The following is a 12,715-nucleotide window of genomic DNA, read 5'->3' as shown; positions in this document are numbered from 1 at the left end:
GAAAAGATATATCAACAAGATACCAGTAGGATGGGACTATAAAAAGGATGAGTTCCTGGCATATGATTCAAGTTTTCAGCTTGCATATCAAGACTGCCTTTTTCATCTAACATAGATAACAAATACCAGTTATCCTACCCAAAACAAGAAAGACACAAAATACATGAAACCATAGTTTCATCTAATGTTTTCATTTTGATGAAATGTTCTCAAAACATTGATTATCAGTCAATGAAGACAATGATCCCTGAGAGGAAACAAATGAAATGAACCCTATGAATGATGCATCTATCTTCTGTAAGAATTCCCAGGCTGTGGCATAAGCAGGGGGAAGCCAAGTGGAACCTAGTGTACACCCTCATTAAGGAGTCAGAGCTGAGAGACCTGGCAGACCAAAGCAGCTAGAGCCTGGAGACAAGAGAACTGTACAAAAACTCCAGAGATCTGCAGAGAGCAGCTCATGCATTGAGTAAACTGCATAAGGCCAGTACAAGAACTGTCTGAAAGAGGGAACAATCAAACCACATACATAAATAATGCCTGATCAAATAATGCCTGAGGCATAGTGAAAAACCTCATATTCCATGGGTCAGCGGGTAGACTACTCAGAAGTTTTGCCTCAGTAATGAAAGCTGTCGTAATGAAAGCTATCGATAGATTAAATACTTATTTGGTCCTGCTTAACAAGCAATATCCAGTAGGATAATTTTCTGAGTAACTGAACTATGTCCCAGAACAAAGTCCAAGAATATTAATGGGAATACAAAATGTGCATTCACCACATAATCACATTCGCAATATCTAGCATCTGTTTGTCAGTTTTTCTGTGTGCACAGAATGCAGGAAAATACAACCCATAGGAGAAAAAAATCATTGATGCCCACCCAGAAATAGCAGAGATGATAGAATTAGACAAGGACATTAAAGCAGTCATAATTACATTTCATATGTTCAAGAAGCTAAAAGAAAGATGAAATATGGTAAATAAAAACATAAGTGGCACAAAAAACAATCCAGACATCTAGAAATGAAAACTATAATTTCTGAGAAAAACACACTGGATGGAATTAGATTAAACATGGAAGAAAAGATACTGACTTGAAGACATAGCAATTGAAACTATTCAAAATGAAACAACAAAAAAAACAGGCAGTGCATCAGTGAACTATAGGACTTCAAGCAGCCTAATGTATGTGTAGAATCCCTGTAGAAGAGGAGGGAAGGGGGAGAGAAAAAAACAGTTGAAAATATAATGGCCAAAATGTTTCTAAGTTTGCAGGAAACCATAAATCTACAGACCCAAATGTTTAACAAATCCCAAGGCCAGGAAACATGAAGAAAATGATGCCAAGGCATATCACAATCTAATTGTTTTTAATAAAAACAACTTAAAATCAGCAAAAAACTGATAAAACAACAGGAAAAAGTTGGGAAGAGGAATAAAGACAAGGATGACATCAGTCTTCTTGTCAGAAACAATGGGAGCCAAAAAACAGTACTGGAAGAAATAAAACTGTCAAACTAGAATTCTATACCCAGATAAAATATCTTTCATAAACCAAGGTGAAATAAAGACTTTCAAATACAAAAGCTGAAAGAATTCATCACTAGCAGACTTAACACTATAAGGAGTGTTAAGGAAAGTCTTTCAAGCAGCAGAAAAGTATACCAGATGGGAATTTTCATCTACACAAAGGAATAAAGGGAGCCAAAAATAACTACTATATTTAAGGCAAAAATAGTAATAATGTATTTTAGGACTTATGTAGAAGTAAAATTATGGCAATGTAGCACAAAGACCCAAAGGGTTTTTTTTTATAAGGTTCTTACACCGTATGTTTAGTGGTACAGTATCACTTGATAAATTTTGATGTTAAAGATGTATCCTATAAACATTAAAGCAACCACTAAAACTACACAACACAATTCAAGCTAATGTAACAATAAAGGAGATAAACTGAAATTTTTTTTAAATCCAAAGAAGGCAGAAAAAACTAACAATGGGAACAAAATACAGATGGTGAAATAAAAAAGAGCCAATGGCAGTTTTAAACCCGACCATATCAGTGATTTTAGTAAGTATAGATGGCCTGAAAGTCCTGATCAAAAGGCTGCAGCTGTCAAAGATGATTTTAAAAAATCAAGACCCAACTGACTATATTCTGCTTACAAGAAACCCACTTTAGATATGAAGACACAAATAAGTTAAAAGTAAAAAGATCAAAAAATGGTGAGCTATCTGGTTTAGAGGTAAAATAAGTTTTCTTTCAGGCTGTAAGTCCTAAAATCATAGCATAAAAATCAGCTTAATATTTCACAGATTAATAGGTTGCAGCTCGGTGTAGTAACTTAGAGGCTGAGGCAATGGACTCTTGAGTGGACATATCCTGTAGACGGGAGATTATGAATTGTAACCTGAGTGAGCAGTAATATTTTATGGATGAATAGATAGCAACTCAGTGCAATAACTTAGATGCATGCTGAGATAATGGACTTTGAGTGGAGATATCCTGTAGACAGGATTTGGTGAATTGTAACCTGAGTGAGAATTAATGTTCCACAGATTAATAGATTGCACCTCAGTGCAGTAATTTAGATGCAGGCTGAGATAATGGACTCTGAATGGAGATGTCCTGTAGACAGGAAATGATGAATTGTAAACTGGGTGAGAAGCTGGATCTATAAATAAAGGCATATTTGGGTGTTATCAGCAAAGATGTGATCAGTAAATGAAGTAAAAATGTATAGTCATAGTCCAGTGATTGATGCTTGGAGGAATAGTAAATATATAGATATTTCTAAATGTGAAAATCATATATCATGCATCTATGGGTTTTGAAGCATTAAAAAGTGAATTCTCTTTATTTTAGGAGATAATATTTTTCTTTCTCCAAATTCATATTCTAACAATGACTCAAAAATTAGATTATACATTTATATGAAACCTTTTCTATGTGGCATTTACAACATTTTTTAAAACCAGCATGGGTAAAAGTTAAATGTTTTTTTCATTCATCTCATTGGTCTCTAATATCATTTGCATTTCTTGTGTTATGTAACAGAAAACCACAGTACTTTTTCAGGAGTATAAAGAAAGGTGTGCGAAGGAGGAGGATCTGTGGTGAGGATGGAAAAAAAGACATGCTTTTAAAAACTTACAGCTAATACCTACTTCAACTTTTTTTTAAAACTCTTAGCATACACTGTATAGTATGACAGTAAGTCCAAAAAACTGCGTAGATAATGGAATATCTACAAGAAACATCATCTTGCATCTTTTAAATATATTTCTACCTAGATAAGAAAAGCCGTAGTTCATGATCACTGCAAATAGACTTGTTCTGTAAAGTGTCCTAAATAATTGCTGCTTATTCAGCTTACGAACAATGGTTCAGTGGTAATATATTTAAATATAGGCAAAATCTGGAGAAATGGCATTTCAATCTAGTGCTTTATTTTTCTAAGAAAAAACAATTTTAGAAGACAGTTTAGAATATGAAGTTGAAAATGCTATCTCTTGAGGAGTACTAGTGTTAGATCACCTCTAGGTAAGTCATATTTTAACTTAGGTGGTGCCATAGAAGTAGTAAAGCAAGTAAAATAATAGAAAACCCCCACCAGTTTAAAGTTTGTGAGAAATCAAATTTGCCTCAACATTTTATGTAATGACCAACTTCTGTTTTTATATATAAACAAAACCAACTAGAGTTCATTCTAGATTACCAAAATGTGAATTTTATTAAAGTGGAGTTTGAGTTATTTTGAGCTGATTATTTTTTTTCCATGTTCTCAGTAGTTACATTAGTCTACATGAGGCATTCTGAAGTTTGATATTGCCATACCCAAGTTGGACACATTTTTCAACTCTAATAGTAATTTGTGTAGATTATTGTCACCCGTGTCTAGATTAACTGATAATATACTTAGTCCAGGCATCAAAATAACATGGTTGAAAGGGCCACTGCTGGATTTTCTCAAGACTGTCTCCCAAACTTGGTCATATGCTGATGCCTCAACAGCAACAGGCACAAGGCCAGTCTGCCCTAAATAACTGCAGGGCCGACATAGGAGGACAAAGAAACCCATTGTCCCAAAGCACACCCCCCTCACTCCCACCCTCACCCTTCCCGGCTCCATCCTGCACTGGGAGGGGCCTGAAGCACAATGCAGACAGTCCATTAATCTGCATGTATTCCATTTCACCAGTTAGGATCTTATAAATCTATTATCATCAGCTCACTCTTCCATGTTTTGCTTTTGCTGCATTTTTAGTTTAGCTCTAGATATACTTTCTATGATACCTAATAATAACAATAAACCTAACAACAAAAGGAAGAAGGAAGAGAAGGTTATCTGGTATAATGATTTTCTCAGTAAACACATGCTTTTTGCTAATAATTACCTTAACTTTTCCTTCCTAAGTACTTCCTAAGTCACCTGAAGATTTTTCTGTGATCAGTGTTTAGCTGTTTTGGTTGTCGCTGGTGCCTGTTCTGTTTGGCTCAGTTTTGCAAAGGACACTCGGCAGCAATTTTGAAGTGTCATCCTTTGAGGTATTTCTGTGCCCTTGAATGTTACTTTTCCACCCAAGAGTCAAAAAATAATTCATAATAGCAATAAAAATAAACTTATACTCTACCCTGCTTAAAGACAATAAAATCTTTTTATTCCTTTTCTTAATAAATGATCTATGTTCAATGAAAATTTAGAAGGTAGAGAGAAGCTGGCTGTGGTTCAAGACAATGTAGGAAGACACTAAACTCACCTCTGCCGTGGACACACCATATCTACGGCTGCATATGGAACAAGTCCCTATGAAAGAAGTCCAAAAGCTAGCTGAGTGACTCCTCTAAATTGGGTGAACAAGTGAAAACACACATTGAAACAGGTGGGAAAGGCCGAGACACAGTCTAGTCCCTTAAACACACCCCCAGCTCGGTAACCGCCAGGAAGAAACTCAACTCCCAGCTTTTCCCTGAGGAGCAGACTTTGAACCCCACATCTGGTACCCCAACTTTTAAGACCTGAAACCATAAAACTCCTAGAAGGAAAAAGGCAGCAATCTCCTTGGCACTGATCTTGTTGATTTTTTGGATTTGACACCAAAGCAAAGACAACAACAGTGAAAGTGAACAAATGAAACGACATCAAACTAAAAAGCTGTACAGCAAAGAAACCCATCAACAAAATGAAAGGCAACCTACAGATTGGGAGAAAGTATTGTCAAATCGTATGTCTGATAAGAGGTTAATATCCAAGGTATATGAAGAACTCATACAACGCAACAGAAAAAAAAAACCCTACAGAATAAAAAATGGGCAGAGAATATGAATAAACATTTTTCCGAAGAAGAGAGACACATGGCCAACAGGTACATGAAAAGGTGCTCAACATCACTAATCATCAGAGAAATGCAAATCAAAACTACAAAGAGCCATCACCTCACACCTGTTAGAATGGCCATTAGCAAAAAGACAAGAACAAATGCTGGTGAGGATGTGGAGAAAGAAAACCCTCACGCACTGTTGGTGGGAATGTAAATTGGTGCAGACACTATGGAAAACAGTATGGAAGTTCCTTAAAAAATTAAAAATGCAACTATCATATGATCCATCTTTTCCACTTCTGGGTATTTATCCAAAGGAAATGAAAACACTAACATGAAAAGTTATCTGCAACATAAACAGTTAACTCCAACCTAAGTGTCCATTGATGGAGGAATGGATAAAGAAAATATGAGATATATAAACACACACAATGGAATATTATTCAGCCCCAAAATAAAGGAAATCCTGCCATTCAGGACAACTTGGTTAGACTTTGAGGGCATTATGCTAAGTGAAATAAGTCAGAGAAAGGCAAATACTGTATGATCTCACTTATACGTGGAATCCAAAAAAATAAAATGAACTCATAGATACAGAGAACAACATATTGGTAGTTGCCCGAAGCAGGGGGTGGGGTAGGGGAGCAAAATGGATGAAGGTGGTGAAAGTTACAAACTTTATAAGATAAAAAAGTCCTGGGGATGTAATGTACACGCACAGTGACTGTCAGTAATAATACTGGACTGTATACTTGGAAGCTGCTAAGGGAGTAGATCATAAAATTATTATAAGAAAAAAAATTGTAATTATGCGTGATGATAGATGTTGACTTACTGTGGTGTTCACTTTATAATACATACATATATTGAATCATTATGCTGAACACCTGACACTAACATGTTTGTGTCAATTATATCTCAATTGACACGAAAAAGAAAAGATAGATAAGTCAAAAGAAAAAAATTAAACTCAGTCATCTCACCATCCAGAAATTACTGTTAAATTTTGCTGTGTATCCTCCAGTCTATTTCTATGTATACAGTTGTGTTTAAGGATCGGGGACGAGCTAGGAACAGGCGTGACCACAAGGTGGCGGTAGCCACAGTGAGCTTCACTTGGACTGAGCTTGGGGAGGTAGCACGGGAGGGGAGGACCTCAAGCAGGAGACCTTCCAAAGGCAGCTTCTTGGGAATGCCACCCAGAAAGCAGAAAGGGCAAGGAAACTACCATAGGAAATAGGAGTCTGGAGAGGGGATTTTCACGTCTCCGTGATGTCTGTCAGCAGCGAGGTGTCCCTGCGTCAGATAACTCCGGAAGGCTGAGCAGCTTGGGGTCTCCGGCGGCATGGCAACACTTACATGTGAAATGGGAAAAACAAAGTCACACTCATAGAGGCAAGAACATCATGTACACTTTAAATATGCTACAATTTTGTCAATTGTACCTTGAAGCTGAAAGAAAAAAAAACTACCATATGATCCAGCAATTTCAGTCCTAAGTATATAATCAAAAGACCTGATAGCAGGGACTCAAACAGATGCTTGCACACCAGTGTTTATAGCAGCAGCATTCACAGTATTCAAAATGTGAGAGCAACCCAGGTGTTCATCGATGAATAGAGAAATAAAATTCAGAATATATATGCACTGGAATATTATTCAGCCTCAAAAAGGAAGGGAATTCTGACATGATGCTACAACATGAATCGATGAAACTTGGAGGATATGAATTACTATACTAAGTGAAGTAAGTCACAAAAAGAAAAATACTGTTAGATTGCACTTAGATGATGTAGCTAGTAGTCAAACTGTCATACAGACGAAAATAGAATGAGGCTGCCATGGCCTGGGGGGAGGGGAGAGCTGTTCAGTAGGTTCGGAGTTTCAGTTCTGTAAGACGAAGAGTTTCAGAGATTGGCTGAAAAAGTGAATGTACTCAACAGTACTGAACTGTATACGATAAACGAGTAAAGATGCTTAATTATGTATGTATATTTTAAACACAATTTTTAAAAAAGCCAGCAACACCAACAAAGGGCAGAAATAACCCCAGTTCATAGGAGTCATGCCTTTACCGTAGGTATACGTGTAATCTTAAGAATTACTATTATTTTCCAAAATGAGCATAAGTACATCAGGGCATATTGTTTCATTTAGTGGGCCTCGCCCGTGGTCTCCTCTCAAGACAGGTCATTCCAAATTCATTTATTTTGAGTAACTTTGCATCTTAGTATCTCCTTTCGTCCTCCCTTTAGAGTGGACTGATTCGGGGAAAGAGAACTTGGACAAGCACAAGAAAGCCTGATGCTGGAGCTTCTTCCCTGATGGCATTTCAGTTCAGTTCACTGCATCCGTGTGGCCTCTACCTCCTCTTTACAGAGGCAGTCCCCCTTGTCACTTGTCCTCTGGCTTTCTTGAAGCCCTTCTCCCCTTCAAGTGAAAAATGCACTTTACTATTGTTATTCGAAGATTAAATAGCCTCAAAATAGGCATGCAGCAGACTGAATTTTTTTTTTTTCTCAGCCGTTGGTAAAGGGCCTGGGATGTGATCTAATCCAAGCTCTTTCAGTTCAGCTGTTAAGTACAAAATGGGATCTAAAACTTGAGCAGTGATGTTTTCTTTAACCTGCCTCTTTTAAAAGTATGATCCCGCTTGTTCAAGTGATTTTATTGAACTATGGAAAGAAATGAATCCATGAAATGAAACCATGTAGATCTCTTAGAATATGCCTGGCACTTTGTAAGCCCCTGATAAATGTTAGCCATCTAAGCACAACAAATGTTTGCTGTTATCATTTTACTAATTTGTTGCCAATATTTTTCAGGTTGCTGTTTGTCTTTCATTTCTCTTAACAGTGCCTTCTGAATTAGTGGTCTTTCCTTTATAATTTCTTTCATCACTCTAAACCATAAAAAAACCTCCAATCCAAAGATTTAATAAATATTTATTTTTTGCAATAAAAAAAAAAGAATCCAGACTGAGAAATTGGTTCATATTTTTAAACTCTTGGGCACTATGTTGTTCTCAGAATATCGAGGACAGATGTGGCCTGAGAAATTAGTTCATCTGTTCCCTCAAAGATGTAAGTGATTTGGTCCAAGGTCTGGCCCAGCAAGGATTCCTACTCTGATTTCTGGAGTCCCAGCTTGCTGTGCCCGTAGTGCCTTCCAACATTTCCATGGACAATACTTTTTACGTTTACATTTCTCTTTGTGTGGATCCAATTTTAGAAAAGTTGGTTTATGAAACTGCATTTAAACAAAAATGTATTCGTCAAAGATTATTGTCAGTGTGAAATAATTGCTGCTACCATATTGAATGGCTAGAACACCAGCCACAAGCACAGCATGCCCTACCATTTCTTGTCAAATTTTTGACACATTGAAATTGCTAGTAGTTCCAGCTATGACCAAAGGAAACCACTAGAGGTTAATTTCATTCCACTGGGTCCCTCACATCCAAATGCAGTTCTTTTATAAATTTCCTGGAACTTGATGTAATTCTGTATTCTTTTCATACTGTGTGAGTCTTAAAGGGTCAAAAAAACATAGATATAAAAATGATGTCCAAAACTAACATAGTCTTTTAAAACCATATTCTTTTTATACTATATACTCTTTTCTCTTAGGCTTCTGTGATGAACCCAATGGCTTTTCATTGACTCAATTTATTTCAGTTAGTTGTAGTCATTGGTTCTTTTTTGGTAATCAAAATGTCACAAGTCAGCCAAAGCAATCCTTTAACTGGTGCATGAGGCCTTTTGACAAAAATGCCCATATTTTTCAAGTGTCTTTGCTTTCTGGTAACAAGATATCCTAGGCCCATCTTTCGCCTTTCCCCTTGCAGACATGGGATTGGCCCATTTCCTAAGGCCAATTCCTTTCAGTGGATATTGATATTAGAGACCAACTTGTGAGTATAAGGGTGCTTATTTACTCTGTGCTACTGAGGCAATGTGACTTATAGTCCAATTCAGTGGGCAGAGATGGAAAATATATCTATATATCTATCTATATAAACACACAAATATAATAAGTTCATGGCTATTTTTAATTTAGTCCTAATATTAGTTCACAACTATATTTAAATTTTAATCCTATATTCAAACTATTACTGCTTTTATCATAGATTATATAACTGTCACTCCAAAACTCTTGATTTATAACAAAGGTAACAGAATTATTGATTTATTTTACCTGATAAAAGAAACAGATCCCAAATAGTGATACCAGTATTAACACTAATTATAAAACTGCGAGATGAAATTCAAATTTGTATTTTTACTTGCCTTTGTCCTTAGAATGCACCGTAGGCTACAGAGTGAAATTGCTTTGTCCTGAGAACTCTGAAACAATTCCTCCCTCTGTGGGTTACGGCAGCTCTGTCCCAGTGTTTCAGTTCATTTTCAGTTTGAAGGGGTTAGGGTTTGACAGTTCTGAGGTCTTAATATTTTGGCTTCTACTTTCTCCTTTGCGCTGCATTTTGTCACTGGCAAAAGGGTAAGTCAGTTTTATTAGTTCACGTCATGAAGATAAACAGATATGCTGCAATGTTCAGTCTTCAAAGTACCAGACCAGGATTTATTTCATCACTGTCTGTCTCACCCACTATGACTCATTGCACGGTTATGTATGCAAGATGTGTATATGTGCCTCCTGGACAAACCTGGATAAACCCATTCAGACTTCTACTATTCAGTTTCTCTAAATATAGTTAGAATCCACAGTTTCATGTCTTCAATTAAATGTTCATTGTACTAAATTTTATCCTAATAAGGTAGTTTTTCCATTATCTTCTTCCCCCACTGCACCCCCTGTCAGCTTCAAGTTTTTCTTTTCTCTGTCATATATGATTGCATTCCCTTCTAATCAATAGATCACTTGTGCTGAGTATTGTCACATCAAACTACAGGTCTAAATAATATTTAGTTTTACAATATATATACAATGTGTGTAAGTATATATGCACACACACATGCATTAGAATATACATATGTATATGTGCATGTATTGGAATGGCATACTGTTGGCCAAGGAGAATATATACCAATGCTATATATTATATATATACATATATATATATACACACACACATATATATATATATATATGTATGTATATATATCTTCTCCCAACCCAAATACTGTGATATTTTTCAGGTTTTGTCAGAAATATTCTTTTAACTCATATGGACATAATTTGGACCTTATTTCTCCACACATACATTTTTCAATTATCAATATTATTTTGTTAATGTGTATGCCACATTTTATTATTATTTTTTACAATTTAAAAAATGTTTTATTGAAGTATAGTTGGTACACAACATTATATAGTTTCAGTTGTCTAACAGTGATTTGACAATTACAAACAAAATGCTCAGCATGGTAAGTGTAGTTACCATCTGTCAAGATACAAATTATTACAATATTATCGGCTATATTCCCTATCCTGTACTTTCATCCCTGTGACTACTTTATAATTGGAAGTTTGTACCTCTTTATCTCCTTCACCTATTTGCCCATCTCCCATCCCGATTATTATCAATATTATTAAGTGCAAATAGCCCAGTAATTTCCAATTGCTTTTGGACAAATACAACCAAATAAGATACAATTTCACTGTACCACTGAAGAATTATTTTAAATCTTATTTATTATAATTTAAGGCTTTATCCACAGAAGACTTCTGATTCTGCCTCTGACACAGGATGATTCAAAACACTCAGTCTGGTGATGACACATGTGTAAATCTGTGTGCACGCTAATAAAAATCATACTTTGTGGTGGTATCAAGGAAGGTGGAGGCAGGGAAGTCTCGATGAGCAGAATTCCGGAGGGGGACAAGCCTCGTGGAGAGGCAGAGGCCACCACAGCCTCCAGGCCTGGGAAGCCGCCAAGCTCAGTGTCCACAGGCCGAGGAGGGGGACGTGCCTGGAGCCAAAAGGGGACTCCTGGGGGTGAGGAGAAAAGAGCCCAGCTCAGAGTTACAGTGCAGGCTGGCAGGCGAGATGGAAATCCGGAAGAGCCCTAAATAAAAACCAAACAAATCCCTCAGCCCTGGGGTTGCCCCTCATTCCCGGATTTGTGCAGAGGGCGGCAGAGGGGAGGCGCAGAGGCCTGCGGGCTTTCTGGGGCATCCCCGCAGTGGCTGATGCCAGAGACTTGCTGAAAGCTGAACGCAAGGGCTGATGTCAAAATCAAAGACTTCTTCCCCTCGACGGTGGTGGCCCAGAAGCCTGCGACTTGGACCAACCAGAGGGGAGCTCAGCTGAGCTCTAGCTGAGGCCCCGCCCAACTCCCGGTCAGCTAACCACTGGTGAGCTGGTAATGGCCAGTCACTCAGAGGAGCTACAAGACACGGAGAAAGTTTTCTCACCCTGGGAAAGAGAAAACGAAATTCTTAAAAATTCTTCACATTTCAGGAAAAAGAATTTACGGAAGACTCTTGCTTTACGATTGCAGCAAGTTTTAGTTGTCACGTCCTTTAACTGCCATCCCATATTTACATTATATTTGCCTCAAGTTTTTATTCATTATCTTTGGTGCAGAAACCAAGCCCCTTAAAGGAAATAATAATGGGCTATGCCTCACTTTCCAAGTTTGCCTTCAACGGGATCTGCACACTTACCACGGATATGTTTTTTTAAGAAAATACTTAAAATGTTCATTGCAAATGTTAAATTTCTCCTGTCTATTATGCCATTTCCTTTTATCACCTTTTGAACTAAAAGATATTTAATATAGAAGGACTAAATTAAAAACAATTCTTTTTCACCTAAGAAGAGGTGGGGGTTCACCATCCCCTCTTTTGGGGCTGCTCAAAAACTGCGATCTAGCCAGGATTCAAAAGTACTCCCTTTCTCACTTGATGACACAGCCTTGGAAAAATTAAACCTGTTACATCTCTATCATGTTTTATAAGCAGTTCTTATCAGCTCCAAAGATATATTTCTTCTTGAGCCTAAGTCTATCCCCTAAAAAGAAACCAAGAGTTTTTAATAACTTTAATTCATAAAACTGCAGGTCCATACAGTTCCCCCTTTGTAGTCTTTCTTTCCAAATTCACCCATTTATTACAAAACAAAAGATTAAAACATACAGTCTTTCTATGTCTACAACTGGAAACTGTTTTCAGTTAAATACCTGTAACTGTTTCTATTCAAGTTATTCCAAACATGCTGTTATTTTCAAGACTCTAAGGTCTCAAACATTTTTAGACTCAACTGAGGATATATTTTCATGAATCTTAGCTGGTCACTGTCCCGGATCCTTTGGAGGGCACCATTCCCAATGTTTATCAGCAAGGAAGGATTCCTATGGATTGGCACTTGGCACCTTTTCCAGCCTGCTTCCTGGGCGCAGAGGCTGGATGAAAACATGTAAGGGA

Source organism: Manis javanica, chromosome 14, assembly GCF_040802235.1.
Source record: "Manis javanica isolate MJ-LG chromosome 14, MJ_LKY, whole genome shotgun sequence".
Classification (NCBI taxonomy): Eukaryota; Metazoa; Chordata; class Mammalia; order Pholidota; family Manidae; genus Manis; species Manis javanica.
The sequence above is the reverse complement of the archived record's forward strand: the minus strand, read 5'-3'. Positions refer to the sequence as shown.